We start from the raw sequence: 17668 nt of genomic DNA, 5'->3' as shown, positions 1-17668 counted from the left end.
ATTGAGGCTTTGCTTCTGGAATCTCTATCCTGTTCCATTGGTCTATGTGCCTGTTCTTGTGCCAATACCAGGCTGTTTTGATTACTGTAGCTTTATGATAAATTTAAAGTCTGGGAGTGTGATACCTCCTGCTTTGTTTCTTTGGGTTAGGGTTATTTTGGCTATTCGTGGTCATTTATGTTTCCATATGAATTTCTGTATTGTCATTTCCAGGTCTGAGAAGAATGATGTTGGTAATTTAATGGGTATTGCATTGAATCTATAGATTGCCTTTGGTAGGATGGACATCTTAATAATGTTGATTCTTCCTATCCATGAGCATGGAATATTTTTCCATTTGTTTGTGTCTTCTTGGATTTCTTTGAGCAGTGTTTTGTAGTTCTCATTGTAAAGGTCTTTCACTTCTCTGGTTAGGAAGATGCCGAGGTATTTCATTTTTTGGTGGCTATTGTGAATGGAACTGTTCTTTTTATTTGTTTCTCTGCCTGGTTGTTGGTGGTATATAAGAATGCAACTGTCTTTTGCACATTTATTTTGTACCCCAAGACTTTGCCATAGTCCTATCAGTGCAAGCAGGTTTTTGACAGAGAATCTGTATTTTAACAAATCCCCTGATGACCTGCATGCACATTAAAATTTAAGAAGCAGTGCGCTGTCTTATTACACAAGAGAATGAGCATCCTCAAACAAAACAAAACAAAACAAACAAACAACAAAAAAACACCATGTCTTATAATTCTGCACTCTTGGACATGGTACTCACTTTCAGATCAGCTTGACAAGTATGTGTTTCTTTGCTTCTGAATCATCAGCTCAATTTTCTTTCTGCTTTTAGTTGGGAACCTTGCACTTCTTCAAAAACATGGAAGGTGCCCTATCTTAGACAAGGGAAACTTTTCTTCTGTTAGAGAGCTATGGATGCACAAAGCTGGCCCCAATCAGGGAGGAAGGTTTTGATTCATACAGAGTGCCGTAATCAGTGTAGTCTCTGGCCAAGATGTGAGTCAAGCCTTGTGTCCTCTGTTAAACATCAGTGAAAGGAATGCCACAGAATTATGTCAAGTAAGCTTCTGAGTTAACCACTCCTAGAAACATCTGGTGCTTGCAGAGAGGATCATGAGTATGAATGCAGATGAAGGAAACAATTGAGCAATCTGAATTAATCACAGTTTTAAGTATCTTGAACAAAACTGTATTTGTGCTTTGATCTAAACAGGCAAACAACTAAGCAATGCTTCCTATGTTTTAGAAGAGAAGTAAAGATCCCATCAAAAGGACATTCCTTCCTTCCTGTACTTTCTCTTTTCCTACATTGAACAAAAATAACCTTTTCTTTCCTAGGTCTTCCTTAATTATCAACAGAGCTCAACTGCGGTGTTCAGTGCCCACCTTGTCTACAGACGCTGGTGGTTCCTGTAGAGCATAGTCTTACATTTTTGCAAAATGCTGCAGAGAAACCTGGGTGATTGGAAAGGACCTCAAGTTCAGGCAAAGCAGCTCAAACTAAAGTGGCAAAACGCGCTGGTTTTGCCTCAGGCACGTATTTGCTGATAAATCGCTGCTCCTAAAAACTCTTCTCATTTGAGCTGCTTGGCTTCTACTCAGAACCACACCCAGACTGAGATGGGAGTGGTTTCAGACTAGCTTCTGTCTGACATTGGGAAAGAAAGATAAAACTGTCTTTCTGCCACCGAAGTGACAGAAAAATCAGGGCTTGCTTGAAAACTCTCTGTTGCAGGCCCGTGACTGCATTTAATCAGAAATGTCTATTGTTAAATAGAGATTTGGCAGCCATAGATGCAATTGTTTTGAATCCAAAACTGAAAGATGATGTACAGACACTGATGGAAGCTATCGTTTCCATGAGAAAGTTGCCCCTAGACAAAATTATGAAATAGACACATCTCACATTTTCTCTTGAATTACTTCTCCATTTGCTGGGTGTATCAGTTAGACTTCTCTAGAGTAAAAGAACCAATAGGATATATATAAAGGGAGAGAGGGATGGAAGGGAAAGGAGAGAGGAGAGAGATTGATTTATTTTAAGGAATTGGCTCACATTGTGGGAGCTGGCAAACTCAAAATCCATAGGACAGGCCAGCAGCTGGAAACTCAGGCAGAATTTCTATGTTACAGACTTGAAGCAGAATTCCTTCTACAATATACCAAGGCAGTTCTGGTACTTGAACTTCATTTAATATAGGCCACATTTTGTCCATTGTTTTATCCAACCTATCAAGCTGTTAAGACTGGGCTAGAACTAGCTAGGCTTTCTTGCTGAAGTCTACACAGGTTCAGAGTTGTTGGTCTGGACCACGAGGAAACATGATAGGGTTCCCTGTGGAATTACGAGGCCAGAAAGGTTTAGAAGACAGGAGCATTTATCCGATGATACTAGCTTTCACAGAAGAAATCTGTGGCAGTGTCAAGAGACCCAAATTCTCAGGGTGTCACATCCCCCAGGAGAGGCCTATTGTAGGCAGTGACTCAAGAACTACTCTGAGGTCTTTGCCTTTTAAGCCACAACAGTTTGGCACTCTATGTTCTTTTTTTTAAAACATATTTTTTATTATAAAATTGTGGGGTACAGTTAAGGGTTAGGTATACAAATGTGCATCGTTCAGGTACCCTAGTTGATAAGGGGTGTCCCCCTGTCCCCAGACAGATATTGACTACCATTAATCCCACCTCCCTTCCCCTCACAGTCCCCCCATAGTTTCCCGCCACTGTCAATCTTTTTCTTATAGTATTACAATAGATGTTCAGGGTCCACTTAACAAGTGAGAACATGTGATACTCAGATCTTGTTTCTGTGAGAGATCACTCAGTATTATAAACTCTAGTCCCATCCAGGTTGCTGCGAGTCACTCTATGTTCTATACTGCCCCGGCCTGCCTGGAAAATCAGCCTCTCTTGATTCAAAAAGTACTCAGTGGTCTCTCCACAGCCTGCCATTTACCTCTGGTGACAACTACATTCTCTCTCCCAGTCATGTGCCTTTGTTGGCTTTCTGGTCACCCAGCATTCTGTACTTCAATGTCTCAGCCAGGCTTATTCTCTTCATGTTCCCAAACAAGCCTATTTTATCCTTTTTGTGTCCAAACCTCATTGCCAGCTCATGAGGCATTGGATATCACTTTGGTAAAGTGGAGTCACAATATTGTATGAATAACTGATAATCCACTTAAATTTATTCAGTCAATAAATAGGTACCTAGAGTCTACTGAGTATCAGGCCCTGTGCTAGGTGCTAGAAAGAGAGAGATAAATCTGACATGGTTCCTGCCCACAATGAACTCTTCATCTAGTTAAGGAGAAATACAAGCAGGTCAACACAGATAATTGTCATACATTGTAAGAAGTGCAATAATAAAGTATGTTTCGAGAAAGGTTGTGGCAAAAAAAAAAAACGAAATGAGTAACCTTTCTTGGCTGGGGAGAATGAAGATCAGGGAGAGAGGAGAGGCTTTCAGCTGCTTCCTGAAAAATAAGTAGCAGTTCACTATGTAAACAAGGCAAGTGACACATTTCAAGGAGAGGAAACAGAAGCACAGTTGTGTAGTCATAGACAGCCTGTCAGAAAAATGGAGATAAATCAATCTAATGTGGCTAGATGTGGCATGGTGCATGCTAGAGATGAGACATTTATGTAGAAGGGAAGCTCTGGTGTTCTAGGCAATTAACCTTGAACTTAATGCTAAAGATAACAGAGAACTGTGGAAATTGTTTATATTTTTTACTAATAGCTTTATGGAGATATAATTCACATTCCATACAATTCACATTCTTAAAGTATACAATTTGTGGTTTTAAGTATATTCACAAAGTTCTGCCACTATCAAACTCAAGATCATTTTCATCACTCCACAAAGAAATCCGACACAGATGTTCTTCAACTTACAATAAGGTTACATCTCAATAAACACATTATAAGTTGAAAATTTCATAAATTGAAAATGCATTTAATACACCCAACTTACCAAATATCATAGATTAACTTTGCCTACCCTAAAGATGCTCAGAACACTCACATTAGCCTCCATATGGGCAGAATCATTTAACACAAAGTCTATTTTATAATAGAGTTTTGAATATCTCCTGTAATTTATTGAATAGTATACTGAAAGGGGAAAACAGAATGGTAGTATGGGTAGTTGAAGTATGGTTTCTACTGAATATGAATCTTTCCCCCACCATTGTAAAGTCAAAGATCATAGTCAACCCATCGTTAAGTTGGGGGCCATCTGTACTAATTAGCAGTCACCCCATCTCTGATCTCCCCACCCTCTAGCCACTGGCAACCACTAATTTATTTCTGCATTTATATATTTGCCTACTCTGAATAGTTCATATATATGGCATCACACAATATGTGGGTTTTTGTGACTAGTTTCTTTCACTTGGCATGTTTTCCAGGTTCATTCATATTATAATATCAGCTAATGGATATTTGAGCTGTTTACACTTCTTGGCTCTATGAATAATGCTGCTATAAATATGTATATAGAGTTTTATGTAGTCATATGTTTTCATTTATTTTGCATACATACCTAAGGGTGAGATTTCAGAGTAATATGGTAAGCCTATGTTTAACGTTTGAGGTACGGCCAGATTATTTTCAAAGTGGCTACACTATTCTACATCAGCAGAGTAGGAGAGTTCTAATTTCTCCATATCCTTGCCAATACTTACCATCTTTTTTTTTTATTATACTCATCCTAGCGAATGTGATATGATATGTTGTCCTTTTGATTTGCATTTCCCTGATAGATTTGATGTTGAGCATCTTTTAATGTACTTATTGACCATTTGCATACTATGCTTGGAAAAATGTCTGTTCAGATGATTTGTCCTAGTTTTAATTGATTATTTGTCTTTTAATTATTGAGTTGTAAGAGTTATTTATTTATTTGTTTATTATTTTTTTTTAGTCAAAGTCTCACTCTGTCTCCCAGGCTAGAGTACAGTGGCACATTCACGGCCACCGCAGCCTCTACCTGCTGGGCTCAGACTATCCTTCCATCTCAGCCTTTCAAGTAACTAAAACCACAGGCATGCACTACCACACCTGGCTAATTTTTTTTATTTATTGTAGAAATGAGGTCTCGCCAAATGCCCAGGCTTGTCTCAAACCTCTGGGCTCAGGCAATCCTCTCCTCTTCACCTCCCAAAGTGCTAGGATTACAGGCATGAGCCACCAAGCCAGGCCAAAGGTTATTTGTATATATTCTTGATACAGCTCTTATGAGGTATATGATTTTCAAAATTTTTTTCCACTCTGTCCTTTGTCTTTTCACTTTCTTGATGGTGTCCCTTGAAACACAAAAGTTTTTATTTAGATGAATAATTTATCAGTTTTTAATTTAATGGACAGTGCTTTGTGTATTGTATCTAAAAACTCTACCCAACCTGAGGTCATGAGATTATTTTCCTATGCTTTCTTCCAGAAGTTTTAGAGTTTTTTCCTTATACATTTAGGTCTGTAGTCCATTTTGAGTCCATTTTTGCCCATGTTGTGCATTAAGGATCTAAATTTGGGCCAGGCGTGGTGGCTCACTCCTGTAATCCCAGCACATCGGGAGGTAGAGGTAAAAGGATTGCCTTAGCTCAGGGGTTCGAGACCAGCCTGAGCAACTAGATGAGACCTTGTCTCTACAATAAATCAAAAAATAAGCCAGGCATGGTGGTGTAAGCCTGTGGTTCCAGCTACTAGGAAGGTTGAGGTGGAAGGATCCCCTGAGACCAGCAGGTCGAGGCTGTGGTGGCCGTGAGTGTGCCACTGCACTCCTACCTGGGTGACAGAGTGAGACTCCAACGTAAACAAACAAAAAAACAAAAAAACCCCACAAGAATCTAAATTAGTCTTTTTGCATGTAGATTCTAATTCTAGGCCATTTGTTAGAAAGACTATTCTTTCTCCATTGACTTGTGTTGCTATGTTTGTCAAAGATCAACTGACTATATAGATGGACCCTCAATTTTGTCCCACTAGTATCTTTGCCTGTCCTTGTGCCAGTACTAAACTGTCTTGATTTCTAAGTTGTTAAACCAAGTAGTTTTTCCTTTTCAAAATTGTTTTGGCTATCCTATATCCTTTGAATTCCTATACAAATTTTGGGATCAACTTGTCAATTTCTACACAGTCTTCTGTGGTTTTGATAGGACTTGAATTAACATTATCCCTCAATTTTTGATAATTGCCTTCCTAACAATATTGAGACTTCCAATCCATGAACATAGATTCTACCTCTGTTTATTTAGATCTTTATTTGCTCCCAGAAATGATTTATAATTTTCAGTGCACTGGTCTTTTTTCATACATGTTGCTAAGACTTATCCCTAAGTATTTTACATTTTTGATACTATTGTAAATGGCATTTTGAATCTTTAATTTCTAAGTGTTTTTTGCCAGTATGTAGAAATACAATTGAATTTTGTATACTGGCCTTGCTTCCTTTGGCCTAACTTATTTATTAGTTCTTTCTTAATGGATTTTTTTGAGGTTTTTTACATAAAAAATCATGTCATCTGCAAATAAATACATTTTTACTTCTTCCTTTTCAATCTGGGTGTATTTAATTTCATTTCTTTATTTACATACTACACTGGCTAGAACTTCCAATTCATTGTTGAATAGAAGTGACAAGCAGAAACTCTTGCCTGGTTCCCCATCTCAGCAAAAAGCATTCCATCTTTCACCATTAAGTATGATGTTAAGCTGTGTTTTATTTTATTTTGTTTTATTTTTGTAGATGTCTATTCCCTTATCAATCTGAGGAAGTGTCTTTCTTCTATTCCTGGTTTATTGAGAACTTTTATCATAAAGGGGTGTTAGGTTTTATATTTTTGAAAAATGCTTTTTTTTACGTCTGTTGAGATGATCGTATATTTTTGTCCTTTATTTTATTGATATGATATATTACATTGATTGATTTCAGATGTCAAATCGACCTTACATGTCTGAAATAAAGTTGGCCATGAGCCATTTTATAAGTTGTTGAATTTGGTTTCTAATATTTTGTTAAGAATTGTGTCTATGTTTATGACTATGTGTAATATCAGTCTGTATTTTTTGTTTTCCTGTGATATGTTTCTCTGACTTAGGTTTCGGAGTAATAACAACCCATACAATGAGTTGGGAAGTGTTCCTTCTACTATTTTTCTTGAAAGGGATTTTGAAAACAATATTTTTCTTTTTAAAGTATTTGATAGAGTTTGCCAGTAAAGCCATCTGAGCCTAGACCTTTCTTTGTAGAAAGATATTTCATTAGTATATAAATGTCTTTACCTGATATATGTTTAGTCAGATTTTCTATTTCTTCTTTGGTCAGTTTTGGTATTATAATTTGTGTCTTTTTTAGAACTTTTCCATTTCAGCTATGTTGCCCAATTTTTGGCAACAAGTTTTTTATGATACTCTCTTTTACTTTCATAATGACATCTTCTCTTTGATTCCTGACTTTGGTAAATTTTTCTTTTTATCTTGGTCTGTGTAGCTTATGATTTGTCAATTTTGCTAACCTTTTCAAAGAACCAACTTTTGGTTTTATTGATGTTCTATATCAATTTTTATATTATTAATCTCTTCTCTAATTTTACTTCTTTCCTTTCTTAAGCTTACTTTGAGCTTAGTTTTCTCTAGCCAGTTTTGTAAGGTAGAAACTTAAGTTATTGATTTGAGACATTTCCTTTTTTTCTGATATAGGCATTGAAAATTATAAATTTCCTTCTAAACTCTGCTTTAACAGCATCTCATAAATTTTAATGAGTTATATTTTCATTCTTCTTTTTTTTTTGAGTCAGGGTCTCATTCTGTTGCCCAGGCTGGAGTGCAATGGCATGATCACAGCCACCTCAGCCTTGACTTGCTGGACTCAGGAGATCCTTCTACTTCAGTCTTCCAAGTAGCTGGAACCATTGGCATGCACCACCACGCCTGGCTACTTTTTTGATTTATTGTAGAGACAAAGTCTCACCATATTGCCCAGGCTGATCTTGAACCTGTGGGTTCAGGCAATCCTCTCACCTCCCCCTCCCAAAGTGCTGGTATTACAGGTATGAGTCACTGCACCTGGCTATATTTTCATCTTCTTGTAGTTCAAATAAAATTCTAATTTACCTCATGCTTTATTCTTTGACTTGTAAGTCATTTATAAGTATTTTAATTTTCAAATATTTGGATACTTGCCAGATCTCTTTTTGTTGTCAATTATCATTTAATTTCATTTTATTATTGAACATACTTTGTATAATTTCAATTCTTTTACATTTACTGAAGCCTATTTTATGGCCTAGAATATAATGGCTTATACTAAGGAATGTTACTTTTGTGCACAAAAATGTGTTATTTGATTACAGAGCAGAAAGTTTTATATATATCAGTTAGGTAGAGTTGTTTTTGTTTTTCAAGTCTTCTACATCCTTGATGATTTTCTGCTTAGTTCTTCTATCAATTATTGGGAATAGGGTATTGAAATCAACAACTATTATTGATAAATTGCGTATTTCTCCTTTTAATTTTGTCAGTTTTTTCATGCATTTTGATGTTTGACCATTTGTGATGTATACATTTATAATTATTATGGCATTTTATTGACTTATTTTATCATTATGAAATGTTTTTTTTTTCTTTTTTTTTTTTTAAAGTCAGAGTCTCACTCTGTTACCCAGGCTGGAGTGCAGTGGCACACTCACAGCTACCGCAGCCTTGACCTGCTGGGCTCAGGTGATCCTTCCACCTCAGCCTTCCAAATAGCCAGAACTACAGGTGCGTGCCACCACACCTGGCTAATTTTTAAATTTACTGTAGAGGTGACAACTCACCAAGTTGCCCATGCTGGTTTCAAACCCCTGGACTCAGGCAATCCTTTCGCCTCTGCCTCCCAAAATGCTGGGATTACAGGAGTGAGCCACCACACTTGGCTTTTTTTTTTCTATAGTAATATTTTGCCTTAAAGCCTACTTTGTGTGACATTAATGTAGCTACTTTAGCTCTCTTGTCTGTTCTTTGTCTGTTATATATTTTCTCATCATTTTTCTTTAAAATTATTTGTGTCTTTGAATCTAAGTTCTCTTTCTCATAGACAGCAAATAATTGGGTCTTACTTTTGTATTCAGTCTGCCTTTTGAGTGAAATACTTAGATCACTTACTTTTAACATAATTATTACATGATTGGGTTTACATTAGCCATTTTGGTATCTGTTTTCTACATCTCTTGGGACAACAAAGCCTGGATGACAGTACATCTGTTTACAGCATGGTTTGCTGAATATTTTAAGTCCATTGTTGAGACTTATTGCTCAGAAGAAAAGATTTCCCTCAAAATAATACTGCTCAATGATAATGGGCCCAGTCAACCAAGAGCTCTGCTGGAAATGTACACAGAGATTAATGCTACTTTCATCCCTGCTAACACAACATCCACTCTTCAGCCCATGGATCAAGGAGTAATTTTGACTTTTAAGTCTCACTATTTAAAAAAATACATTTTATAAAGTGATAGTTGTCATGGACAGTGATTTATCTGATAGATCTAGACAAAGTAAATTTAAAACCTTCTGGAAAGAATTCATCATTCCAGATGCCATAGAGAACATTCATGATTCGTGTAAGGAGATCAAAATATTGACATTAACAGGACTTTAGAAGAAGTTGATTCTAATCCTTATGAACAACTTTGAGGGGTTCAAGACCTCAATGGAGGAAGTAACTGCAGATGTGGTGGAAATAGCAAGAGAACTTGTATTAGAAGTAGAGCCTGAAGATGTGACTGAATTGTTGTAATCTCATAATAAAACCTGAATGGATGAGGAGTTTCTTCTTATGGATAACCAAAGAAAGTAGTCTCTTGAGATGGAATCTACTGCTAATGTGGATGCTGTGACCATTGTTGAAATTATATCAAAAGATTTAGAATATTACACAAACTTAGTTGATAATGCAGTGTCAGGGTTTGAGAGGACCGACTCCAATTTTAAAAGAAGTCCTACTGTCAGTAAAATGCCATCAAACAGCATCACATACTACAGAGAAATCTTCTGTGAAAAGAAGAACCAATTGATGCAGCAAACTTAAGTTTTGTCTTATTTTTAAAAATTGCTACAGTCACCCTGATCTTCAGCAACCACCACCTTAATCAGTCAGCAACCTTTAACATTGAGGCAATACCTTCTTCCAACCAAAGGATTACTACTTGCTGAAGAACCAAAGGATTACTACTTGCTGAAGACCCAAAGGATCATTAGCATTTTTAGCAATAAAGTATTTTAAAATTAAGGTATATACATTGTTTTTTTAGACATAATGCTATTGCATACTTCATAGACTATAGTATGGCATAAACATAACTTTTATATGTACTCAGAAACAAAAAAACTTGTGCGACTCACTTTATTGTGATATTTGCAAATAAAGGGTGGGTCTGGAATCAAACCCACAGCATTTCCAAGGTAGGCTTATTTATGGAGGAGAGCCTTTGTGGGACAAGTTGGGAAATGGAGAGATCAATTAAGTGTTGTAGGAGTAGCACAGATGAAAGATGATGGAGGCTGTGAATGGGTTGTTGCTAGTGAAGATGCAGAAAAGTGGATTAACTGGGCATCTGTATCAAATGCTGGAATCATGGACCATTTCCATTTTTTAGTTGAAAGGTTATGAGGCCAGATCAGGGACAGTGTAAGTAGAAGGAGAAAAAAGAGATATCTTAGAGTTATAGCTTTGGAACTGGGTGTAGTGACTGGAGGCCAGGAGTTTGAGACCAGCCTGAGCACTGTAGCAAGAGCTCATCTTTACAAAAAAATAAAACAATTAGCTGGGCATGGTGGTGTGCGCCTGTAGTCTCAGCTATTCAGACTGAAGCAGGAGATTGCTTGAGCCCAGGAGTTTGAGATTATATGAGCTATGATTGCACCACTGCGCTCCGGCTTGCATGACAGAGCAAGACCCTGAGTCTTAAAAAAAACTGGTAATAGCTTTGAAAGAAATCTCAAATACTTAGTGCTAGGGAGAACTGGCATGTATTGAGGGTGAGAGAGAAGGATTTCGTGTCTGGATTACTAGGAGGATTGAAGAACCAGACACAGAGATAAGGAATAAACGATGGACAGACAGGTTGTAGAGAGAAAGGAGAAAGGAGAAAGGGAGCAGTCTGGAAAAAATTTAATTTTGAAAAGTCACAAAGACATCCAAATGAATATGGTCAATAAGCAGTTGGAAGAGTAGGTCTGAAGTTCAGAAGTTAGAAACCTGGAGACATCTTTGGTATTACTCTTTTAAAAACAATGTTTGATCCTCTGTAGTCTCATACTTGTCTACAACTCCAAGAAGGACTTTTCTTGTTGTTTGGTTTATTTATTTTATTTTTATTTTTATTTTTGAATTGGAGTCTCACTCCATCGCCCAGGCTACAGTGCAGTGGCACACTCATGGCCACCACAGCCTTGACCTGCTGGGCTCAGGCATTCCTTCCACCTCAGCCTTCCAAGTAGCTGAAACTACAGACATGCGCCACCATGCCCGGCTAATGTTTTGATTTATTGTAGAGATGAGGTCTCGCCAAGTTGCCCAGGCTGATCTCGAACCCGTGAGCTCAGGCAATACTCTTACTTTGGCCTCCCAAAGTGCTGGGATTATAGGCACGAGCCACTGTACCTGACCTGTTTGGTTTATTTTTATTTTGTTTTCAGGGAGTTGGGTATGGAGTGTTCATGGGTAGAGGAAGATACAGACTACGTAAAAGAGTGTGGGGTAGGGAAGAAATTGAGAACGAGAGAAAAAAAAGGACATAAGGCATATAAGAAGCCTTTTCCGTCACCATCTCCCTTAAACTATAATGAAGATGCTAGTCCAGGGTAAATGATTGTGTGAATTCAATCCCTTGCCCATCCTTTTTAATGAAAGTTTCACCTAGCTTCATGAATATTTGTCTGTCCCTGTCTCACTTGCTTTGGCCTTGTCTTTTTCTGTGTCTTTGCCTCTCCTGGTTTCTTTATAAAACTTTCCCTCAGGGGACTTTTTCATTCTTCACCAGCCCAATATTTCATCCTTGGATTGGCCGATGTTTCTCCAAAATGCTGGCTGCTTCATCTGACAATGTAAGGAAGAGTCGCCCCAAACATATCTCTGAATTGCCACTAGATGGCAGTGTCTGGGAACTTCGCTAACCTGGCCTAGGTATTCATGGAGTGCTCTATGGCTGCAGTAGTTTCACTTCCTTATTCTGCTTTTAGGCTATTGCAACCAGTTGCTAACCAGTTGCTAACCCTTATGTCCAGACCTAGCTGGATTTCTTTGTCTATAATAGAAGAAAATTCATGTTTTTAAAACACCCAGTGCTGGAAAAGCCTGTTCTCTAAACTGATGAGTATTTTCCACTACTTTAATTCTCACACAAGTTCCTAGCCACAAACCTTCTCTTTTTGCTTTCCCTCTTTGTTTTCTCTTCGGCTGTTGTTTCGTTTCTTTCTTTTTTGTCTTTTAATTTTAATTTATTATTTATTTATTTTTCGAGTTGTAGTCTCACTCTGTCGCCCAGGCTGAGTGCAGTGGCACACTCACGGCCACCCCAGTGTTGACCTGCTGGGCTCTGGTGATCCTTCCACCCTTAGCCTTCCTAGCAGCCAGAACTACAGGTGTGTGCTACCACACCTGGGTAATTTTTGAAAAATTTATTGTAGAGACGAGGTCTCGCCTAGTTTCCTGGGCTGATCTTGAACCCACAGGCTCAGTCAATCCACTCACCTTGGCCTCCCAAAGTGCTGGGATTACAGGCTAAGCCACAGAGCCCAGCTAGTTTCATTTTTAAATGCAAATTGATTTCCCCCTCCTTTCCCAATTTTGTAAGCTGGGTTGATCCTCTCTCCTCTTTTTGAGCATGAACTTACAGAATCATGTGCTATCAATGCTTGAAGATCTCTTAGACTTCATTGAGTCCAAACCCCCCATTTATGGATGGGGAAACTGAGGCAAAGAAAGGAGCAGAAACTTGTTCAAGGTAATATTAAAAAGTCAAGATAAAATGCTATGGGTTCATCTCATGAATGCTAATGTAGGCGAGTGACACAGGGGTTCAGAGGAGCCACAGTTCTAAGAGGAAGCAGGACCATGGGTGGGAGTGGAGGGGTATAGGTGGAGTTGAAGCTTGGAGATAGGAAATTCAAGGATTATTTTACTCAGGAGACAAGGTCTAAGTTGAGTCAAGTAGAGGATGAAGGTCAACAAGAAGTAAGTAAGAGATAAGGCTTTGGTAGGCTGGGATTATGCTGTGCCGGCTCTTAAATGTCAAGCTAATTTCCTGGTAATGCTGAACAGGAACTTTCAAATGCTTTCAATCTCTTTTTTATTTTTAGTGGTAACTTTCTATTATGTTTGCCCAAGAAGTAGCCTCTTTGTTTTTCCCCATTTTTTCCCATTAGTCTCAGCCCCTCAGAAGAGAGAGAAAGTGGAACTGAAAAATTAGGCTGGGGCTTATTTCCACTACAACTATTCCATAGTGTCTCAAACAAAAGGGATCTGGGCATTATCCAACTCTAAACCCTATTCATTCACTTTGTTTCTGTTCTCCATCCACTCAGGGGAGTCTGAGCATCTGGCCTCTGCATCCCACAGCTCCCTTTGTCACAAGGGCCTTCCAGAAGATTTGGAGAGCTCTTGACAGCTGAGAACACCTACAGGAGGTAAGCATGACTTCATAAAAATGAAAAAGAGGCCTCCATACAAAAGGGTTCTTTAAAAGTAACCTGAACATGGGAGCAATCCAAGAGCCTTTTCAGACTGTCAACAGTACATCAGTGCCCAGCCATCATGGCCAGCCACATTTCAAAGCCAAAGAAGACCACCCACTCCCCTTTTCAACTCTCCATTTATACTGCTGCATGGTTTAAGGTCTGTCTTTTTACCAGGATACCGTGGACACCCCTGCCTCAGCACCCTCTGTCTGGCTTTATTCCTGCCATTTTCTGTCTTCCCTTCACCCTTTTACTGGCACACAGTAAGTACTCACTAAATGGTGTTCTTTTCTTTCACAAGGACCTTAGAAATTATCTAGACCTGAATACCATGGAATCACTTAATAGACCACTGAGTGTAGGGGTTATTGGGAAACAAGAAAATACTCTTGACAATTACAGTCCTCATTTCTGGAAGTGGTCATGTGGTTGTAGCTGGTATTTATGACTACCTTCTTCTATTACCCACTCTGTATTTCCTTTGCTGTCAGCGAACACCTCAGCTGATCATGGTTCTTTATATGGTAGAATGACCCAAACCTTCATTCCTGAAGGATCTTAGCTATTATTAGTTCTGCCTGGGATTGAATTATTACATTTTTCCATTCACTTTAACTATAGAGCATGGAAATACTAAAAGACACCCTAAAGGATCTCCTGTATTCCAGACATACTCTTTCTTACCTCCATTGTGGAGTTGTAGTCCAATTTCCCCTTGGTGGTCAGGATCAATCACTCCAGTCAGCACAGTAACCCCCTTCTTAGTCTGTTGATTCAGAGGCATAAGGAGCCCAAAGTGGCCACACAATAATGTTATCTTCCAGCTAAATGGAATTGTTGTTGTGTCCTCTGGTGGAAACATGGAACCAAGACTCCTTTAGGGACCAAAACTTCTTGTCCAGCAGGCCAAATGGTCATGGGAAGAAGCAGCAAAAAATTTGCTAATGGGTTACTAGGGGTAATGGTGAGTGACACTACTCCCATTTTCACCCCTTAGTTGCTGGACCTGTGAATCCTGGCTATAGGAGAAACTTCACCACATATTAGATGCTGATCCAGATGGTTTTCTGGAACTTTGTTCCAGCCCCACAAAGTATTGCCATCTAGCTGGTGCTGTAACTGAGTCTTCAAAAAGCTATTCCATTGCCCTATCAAACCAACTCTTAAGGATGATGGGGAACATGGTAAGTGAATTCCATGGGCATGGGCCCATAACTGCACTTTATTTGCTGTGGAGTGAGTTCCTTGATCAGAAGCAATGCTATATGGAATACTGTGATGGGTGATAAGACATGCTGTAAGTCCACAGATGGTAGTTTTAGCAGAATCATTGTGTGCAGGGAAGGCAAATCCTTATTCAGAGTAAATGTCCATTCCAGTAAGGATAAAATTCTGCCCCCTCCATGGCTGAAGTGGTCCGGTGTAATCAGAGAATAGTACCATATCTGGAACTCTCTGTTGGTCCCTGCTGTTGGCAGATTGAGTATTCAGTGGTAATCATAGGCAGCTGGGCCTTGGTGAGTGGAACTCCATGTTGCTGAACCCATGCATAACCTCCATCCCTGTCACTGTGGCCACTTTTTTTATGAGCCCACTGGACAATGACAGGGGTGACTGAGAAAAGGGACTAACTAGTATCCACAGAATGGGCTGTTCTAGCCACTTGATAATTAAAATCCTCTGCTGAAGTCACCTATTTCTGTTATTCATAGTCTGATGCCCAGTCATGAAAAGTATGTCATTTATTATTATATCATATATTCTTTCTAACTTTTGGGTTATCTCAGGTGGCCCCTGATATTCATCTTAACCAGAAGCAGAAGTCCATCTTCAGGAAAGCTCTTCTAACAACATCCCAGCTTTTTTTTTTTTTTTTTTTTTGCTAATGCTTCCTCTTGAACTTGTTTCAGATAGTTCATCTAGTTGCAAACGCTCTGTATCCATGGGCTACTCCCAGGACACACACAGAGCAGGGACCCTCTATCCCTATCTTGGATACATCTTCTTTCTTAGTCTTCTCCCTAATGACCATTGTCCTTGTCCTTTTCAGATTGATGAACTCATATCTCCCTTGGCTCAAGGCCCTGACAGCTTCCTCAGAATGAAGTTCAATAACTCCTCCCAAAAGAACTGCATCATAGTAGTCCAGCGTTTGACACATCTCCCTGGACTTTCCTAATTTCCTTTCTTTTAGCAATGGACATACTTAGAAAATTGCCAGGGGACTCCACTGTATCTAAGTGATCCCGTGTCACAGGGATCCTAAGATTTCCCATGGTTACTCCAATACCATCTAACACTAGGGCAAATATGATGAAAGGGAAAGGTGAAATGGAAAACTAATCTTAACTGATTCAAGTTAAACTATTTTACTTCTGCAAATTTTACAAAAACACATGACCAATGCAAGGATCATTCCCAGGGCCTTGGAAAGGTTATATGCCAATGTAGGGCCCTGAAACTTTAGGGTTCATTAGCTTCATCGTAATTCACCCCTGGGTGTATCATTTTGATGTTCTATCTTAGTCTATATGCTAAAATCTTCCTTTTGGGACTTCATCTCTGTCTCTTCAGTAACTCCTACTGAGTAACTGATCTCTACTGTTGAAATTTGTCTTAGTAATTGATTTCAGTCGCTCAACTTCCTGCTTTCCAAAATACATAATTTTCCCATTATCCTACTCTGGCACATTCTTCACCTAGTGCTACTGTAAAAACTAGCACCAGTTCTTGCTTAACCATCATGCTTCCACACTGGCCAAACTCTGACTAACTTCTCAAATGTATCTAGACAAGATATTTAATAAGAGAAAAAATTGAGTGGGTATAGACCTTAGTGACATGTCATCAAATTTACTAGGAAATAGGAAAAAAAGGTCACCTGTCTTTAATAAACTTTCAAGAAACAATATGTACACATGTGAGATGACCTAGACAATTTCCAAAGTGATAATGGTATATGTCTACAATAATTTTGTCCCTTCCCACCAGTCCTCACAGTGGATATGATGGACAATAATGGAGCTTGGATCTTCAGGGGCTGATAGGATAAATTCAAGCAAAAATCTTGGAAGTGAATACAAGAGTAAAGAACAGGATAAACTAGTCAGAATGGCATGACAAGGGTGATAAGTGAAAGATACAGTTAAGAATCAGGGATCAGGAAGAAACTGAATTTTAATAGAAACAAGCACATTTTCTTGAACATCAGTAGATGTTCACAGTTCATTTTCATGGGGCAATAGATCTGTGGTGCCCTCATCAGGTTAATGAGTTTATTAATTCAAGAATTAGTCAATTCATGTAAACAAACCACCACATATCCCAAATTTCCTCCTTTCCATGAGAGGTAAGGATTATTATTTTCTGGCTCAATATTTTTATTTTTTTATTTTTTGAGTCAGAATCTCACTCTGTCACCCAGGCTGGAGGGCAGTGGCATGATCATGGCTCACCGCAGCCTCAACCTTCTGGGCTCAGGCAATCCTTCTGCCTCAGCCCTCCAAGTAGCTGGGACTACAGGTGCACACCACCACATCCAGCTAATTTTTTTACTTGTGGTAGATATGAGGTTTCGCTATGTTGCCTATGCTGGTCTCAAACTTCTGGGCTCAAGAAATTCTCTTGCATCAGCCTCCCAAAGTGCTAGGATTACAGGTGTGAGCCACTGTGCCTGGCCTGGATCAAGCTTTTAACCACATCTATAGAAAACTTGAACTCTAAGCAAATTGAAGACAGGGACTGTTGTTTCATCTCCAACTAGCAATGACTGGTACAGAGTAAGAATTCAGTGAACATATGTTGAACCTAATTTGTTACTCTCTATTTACCAGTTTGTACTCTCATATTTTTCCCACAAGAAAGGAACACTTCCTTTTAATTTTCCTACCTTCAGTGTCTAGCACTATGCCTGAAACGTTGTATATTCTCAATAAATGTTTTC

This window comes from Carlito syrichta, unplaced genomic scaffold (genome assembly GCF_000164805.1).
Source record: "Carlito syrichta isolate Samal-C Ts95f unplaced genomic scaffold, Tarsius_syrichta-2.0.1 Scaffold309624, whole genome shotgun sequence".
NCBI classification, from domain to species: domain Eukaryota; kingdom Metazoa; phylum Chordata; class Mammalia; order Primates; family Tarsiidae; genus Carlito; species Carlito syrichta.
Note: the sequence above shows the minus strand (reverse complement) of the source record.